Genomic DNA, 6,087 nt, shown 5'->3' with positions numbered 1-6,087 from the left:
TTAGCTTAATGCTGCCAACGTTTTCAGGTGTACACAATTATTTCTTCTCTGAATGTATGTTCTTATTGTTTTCTTATTCTATATGTTAAGTCTGCAAGCTTAAGTTGCATTTTCTGTCAGCTTAAGTTGCCGTTCTTTGGTTGGGACCTCACTTGTTTTCCATTTTGGGGGCTAACAAAAAAAAAAGTTATTACGATTTTTTATGTGCTGTAAACTGCCCAGAGTGGCTAGGGAAACCCAGCCACATGGGTGAGGTATAAAACAACAACAACAATAACAACAATTCAGCCTAGCTCAGTTGATAGAGTATGAGACTCATAATTTAAGCCCCAAATTGGGCAAAAGTTTCTTCCAACTCTAGGATTCTATTATTATTATTATTATTATTATTATTATTATTCATGTCCCTGGGGCTAAATGGTTTGTGTTGGTTGCTGCTGGGACTGAAATGCATTGCACACCACAGAAGAAACTTTTCAGAATAGCTTTCCACCTATGCAGGTTGCCCAAGCCTGGCTCCTGTGCCTCCTGACCTGGGAGTAAGTCTTGTTGAACCCGGGCTCATTTCTTTCTCCTGGGATGCCTATCAGGTCACTTGCCATTCTGGATAAAGTGAGGGGCAGTCGGTGGGTTTTATATCATTCGTACTTTTGAACTTTTCATCCAGGTCACTTGTCATTCTGGACAAATCATTGTTTATTATTATTAGTTTTATTTATTAAATTTGCAGGCCACCCTTCATTGGTGGATCTCAGGGCAGTTCGCAGCATAAAATTACACCGTAAAAAGCACAAAATACATAATAAAAACAAAGCCAAACCTATAGTCCCCTCCCTCCCACAGCATATTTAAAAGGGCAACAGATGTCAATTGGCCAAAGGCCTGGTTGAAGGTCACCTGGGACCTAAAGGTGTATAATGATGGTGCCAGGTAAACCTCCCTGTGGAGAGCATTCCACAAACGGAGCCAAATAAGTGAATTTATATGATTTGTTCAATCACTGTGCAACCCTGATTAACAACTGGAGAAACCATTGCACTGAATTTGAAGCGCCATCTTACAGGGCAAGCGTATGCATTAAGAAATAAGTCCCGTTGTACAATTATTCCATGCAGCCTTCGCCAACAGGCTGTTCCCTGCATCCCACAGCTCTGGGGTGCAGTATGGTTTCAATTTGGACAGGGGACCGCATGTTGAGATTCCTGCATTGCAGAAGGATGGACTAGATGACTCTCAGATGACCCTCAGGGTCCCTTCCAACTCTACAATTCTGTAATTCTGTGATTCTATGCTGCTTTGCTAGATAGCAGCAAAACGGTGAATTCAAAGTTATGTGCAGCTTGAAAATGGCGTAGCATTGAATGGGCTGGGAGTTAATGGAATTGATGGCATACTTGGAAGGGAAAGAAGAAATAACTTTCTCTGGATTCAGACTCCACATTTGCCACATTACCCTTCCTTCAGCGAGCTTCAAGACTCCACATTTGCCACATTACCCTTCCTTCAGCGAGCTTCAAGATGTATAGTTCAGATTCCTAGCATGTCACCCATTTGTGTATTCCATGTTGGAAATGGAACTAAACTAAGCATTCTGTCCATTCTCTGACTCTTCAGTAGAAGAACTAGATAAAGCTATTAGCAGTCGAGTCTTCGCTTTCTTGGGTGTCTATGTCTGCAGCCTCCAGGCAGAGTCTTGTTTGTTTTCAAACAATGAAGAATGGGATTCTCTGAATGTAAGCCAAAGTTTGCAATATGAGGTGTAACTGAAACCCTGCAAAAGTCTAATGTTTCTGGATCTAGATATTTTGCAGAGACTGAAAAGGAAGTAAACATTTCTAGGCCAGAAAACAAATATACGATGGGATTATGAGTGACTCTCTTGTCCTTGGATGCTCCAGAACAGGTGGGAAGTAGATAGTATAAAAAAGATGTTATGTGACAATATGAAAGTCAAGGTCTGGTTTGGTGGGTGATAAACATATTTGATGGTGCTGGAGGAGACTCTTGAGAGTCCCATGGACTGCAAGAAGATCAAACCTATCCATTCTTAAGGAAATCAGCCCTGAATGCTCACTGGAAGGACAGATTGTGAAGCTGAGGCTCCAATACTTTAGCCACCTCATGAGAAGAGAAGACTCCCTGGAAAAGACCCCAATGTTGGGAAAGATGGAGGGCACAAGGAGAAGGGACGACAGAGGATGAGATGGTTGGATAGTGTTCTCGAAGCTACCAGCATGAGTTTGACCAAATTGCGGGGGCAGTGGAAGACAAGAGTGCCTGGCGTGCTCTGGTCCATGGGGTCACAAAGAGTCGGACATGACTAAACGACTAAACAACAACAACAAACATATTTGAAAGTGAATAAAGAACTTGGGAATGATGATGCTATATCAGTTCTGATTTGAGAGGACAGCTGATAATATTCATAATCTCCTTTGAAGAAATCATTATGTGCCATAGGCTCTTTCGCCCCACCATCAACCAAGTCTCTTTCCTCCCTAATTCCAAAAGCAATCTATCAGGAAGAAAAGTAACTCCTCAGGTTTTCACCTCTCAAGAGTTATTCCATCAGCTAAGGGAGGTGTCATAGTGTATTCGTGTTGGAGGTGACCCAGTCAAATTCCTATTTCCTGCATGCCAGCCTCCCCCACCTTTCTGGAACTCCTGGCATAACATAAATAGCTTTGAACATGCTTTTGCTTCCGTTCACCTTCACCTGATGTTGGTTTCAGAAATATATCCCAAGTTCCACATTTGTCAGTGGGGGCTCTGCTATGTAAATTTATTGACTAGCTAGGATCATCTGTTGACTATGGTCACCAAACCATCATACAGACCTTGGGAAAATCACTCATTTATTTTCTTTAACCGCTCTCACTTTACTCCATACTCTTGAGCGGCCGGCATCCATTTGTCTTGGGAGACAATGGCGAAGTGTACCTTTGGAAGTGAAGTCAAACTGTTGGAAGGTTACAGCGCCTGCTGTGGCTGTAGAGACTGATAAAGGAGAGACATGTTTTGTTGCAGCAGGGGCAGATGAAGGCGTCTGCTTGTGCTGTTGGCAGGTGTACCATGGCCTTTCTTTTCTCTTCGCTCCTCCCAGCGGTCATTTCTCCTCTGGACTTCACATTTGAACCACATTTTTCCTCTGAAAGTATTCTGGACACTAGTTCACCTAATTCCCAGCAATGCCTAACTACCATGCCCAGAATTCTTTGAGGTGCAAAATGTGCTTTAAAGGTATCTCTGTGTGTACAGCCTGACTCATTTGTCCAACCAGCTGGGATCCATGCGATAAATGTGCAAGGCAGCATGCTTGGGAATAACAGTTAAGTCCAGCTGGCAGTAACCAGCCATTTTGGGTGTTATGATCTTGCACACTTTTGCACCAAGATCTGGCCTCCCCCCAAGCACATTTTTTCAGGGCAGCGATCTCGCATGGTACCCCAAAATGTATGGCCCTGAAAAAAGTGTATCTTTTGGGCTACATGATCTCACGTGGGTTACATGACCTCTACAGGAGCACGTCCGGGAATACTCGTACTCTGGTTTGGGGACTCAACATGTTAGAGTTGTACGCACTCTGTGTGATATACTGTGCTCTGCAGGAGAGGGTCTCTTGCCGATACCATCTGATGAGAAGGACCATTCCATACGATACAGGAATAGGACTGCCAGTTAGATACCAAGCTAAGTTCAAGGTGCTGTCACCGGTGTACAAAGCCCTATACAGCTTGGGCACACCTAAAATATTCTTTACCTAAAATATTGTGTCATCCTTTAGATATCCAACTGATCACTGTGCTCTGCAGAATAGGGCCTCCTGCAGATAGATAGCATGTTATCGGGAGGTCCGTTCCATATGGCCTATGAATCGGGCCTTTTGCATGGTTGTACCTCTCCTTTGGGGATTCCCTCCCATTAGACAAGTCCTGTCTCTGTTGCATTTTGGCAACATAAGACCGTCCGTTTCCAACAAAGCTTTTAAGTGGAGATCTTTATCCCAGCCTGCATCTGTATTGGCCCTGTTTTAACTGTTTTTATATATGCAATTGATTTGAATTGTTTTATACATGGAACTGATTTCTTTATTGCTTTTACCTTGTTTTATGGTCAGAATTGTTTTCTAGTTGTGCATGTCATGGTTGTAACCTGCCTTGGGACATTACGGTAAAGGAAGAGTAAGAAATTTCATACATAAATAAGTATTGATGAGCTGACATCTGAATGCATCTCCTTATTTGTTTCTCAAGTTTGGCTTCATCCTACTTGTTTTGCAGAACCGCCAAAACTGATTCCGTGTCACGGGGTTGAGTTGTGAACACTGTTCCTCCTGATACAGCTCTCAAATAAAGATTTATCAAATCATAGTAATGGCCCTTTAGGATTTATTGCCAGGAGAGGTGGACATGGAGAGCAATGTTGCCTACAAACCTGGATTAAATCCTCTGGTATGATAGGCTAATGAATTCACATTTTTATTCTGTACATAATTCTTTCATTCATCATGGAGTATTAATTGTCCCCCATAGAATGCCTACTGCGGTCTTTTCAAGGTTTTTTTTCCTTCTTCTAAAAAAAGATAAACTGTTTGTTGAAATTAATGTGTTACGGGTGTACAACAGCAGGACCCCTTAAGAACTTAAAAAGCATGAATAAATGGATTCCAATTACCACCTAATGTAGGTAATAGGTTTATGGTACTTAGAGGATTGGATCTGTTCTCCGAGAGCCTGCAGACATTAGGAGCCCCTGATGGCCAGCTTGCAATGTCGACATTATGGAGTGATTTTTACTTTACTGCCTTTTCCATCAGATCATCCCCTTTCCTTCCACACACAAGGTTAATTCACTTCTTGATCACATTATTTCCTCGCTGCTCTTTGACAATATAAAAATTCTGAGTGGACAGCTCAATCCCTCTTCCATCTCAGATTTGATTGTTATGGTATTGCCTGGCATCCCTCTGAGGCCTCCAGCAGCCCTCGCTGCACTTTATGACACTTAAATGGCTGGGCTACAATTTCTCCATCTATTCACAAAATGCTGTTAATAACTCATTTCCAAAGAGGCCCTTCTTTATGTCGTGGCATTAAAGGATTTTTTATTAGGTGCCAGGATAGGTGACACACAGCCCCAGTAACCAAAGAGTTAATTAATCTGTTGAAATTTATAGCCTTTTATACTGCACTCAGTGTGACAGTCCCTAAGAGAAACAGATACTATATTTACAACCCAGCTGAAATATTCAGTAATATAGTCTGCATACTGACCCACTCCATCAGTGTATGCCTGTTGCTGGAGCAGCCATTAATCAACTGAGATGGATTTGTGTAATCTGTCTTCTTTCTTATTCTGGGATTCCAATAAATATTGAAATAATAATTTATTGATTACCCTGCAATATAAATGTGTAGTAAAGGGACCCAAGATATTTGCATGGTAATGCATTTTGAAAGCTCTTGGCATTCTGTAGGTATGAGAAAAGGAGAGCCGCAACACAAAGCAAGGGAATGTTTCTTCACAGGACACCAAATTTAATGTCAGTCAGCCACGGAGGCCTCCCCCCCCCCCACAGAATCGTAGAACTGGAAGGGAGGACCTCTTGGATACGGCAAAGCATAAAGTCTTAACGGCAGCCTTGTTACCCTCAGCTAAAGCAGAATGTCAGCAATAAAGCAGAACTGTCCAATAATTTGTCTACTGTACAAATATAGAAGAGTTTGAATCACTCGCCACCCCTCCCGTAGTTCTCTGTGGGGGCATTTTAGTACCTCACTGCTCGTATCAAAAAATGGCAAAGACTTAACTGAGTGCTCAGTGACTATGCTGCTCTGAAATCCTTCCCTTCATAACTCCACCTTCCTGTACTGTGCCCACCTCCCGCCTTCTCTCTCTCACACAGCCTAGTGGTCAGATAAATGTCCGTAAAAATTCAGCACGCCTTCGGGGAAGGGAAACGAATGCATCTTTTTACCATATCATCGCTTCACCAGATTCCGAGACTTGCTTCGCTTGCGGCAAAAGCTAGAGTTGTCCTTAGGGCTTGAGCACATTTCTTTAAGCAATGATGACAGATATTCATTG

This window comes from Podarcis melisellensis (genome assembly GCF_964234715.1).
Source record: "Podarcis melisellensis genome assembly, chromosome: 7".
Taxonomy (NCBI): Eukaryota; Metazoa; Chordata; class Lepidosauria; order Squamata; family Lacertidae; genus Podarcis; species Podarcis melisellensis.
This window is presented reverse-complemented; position numbering follows the sequence as displayed.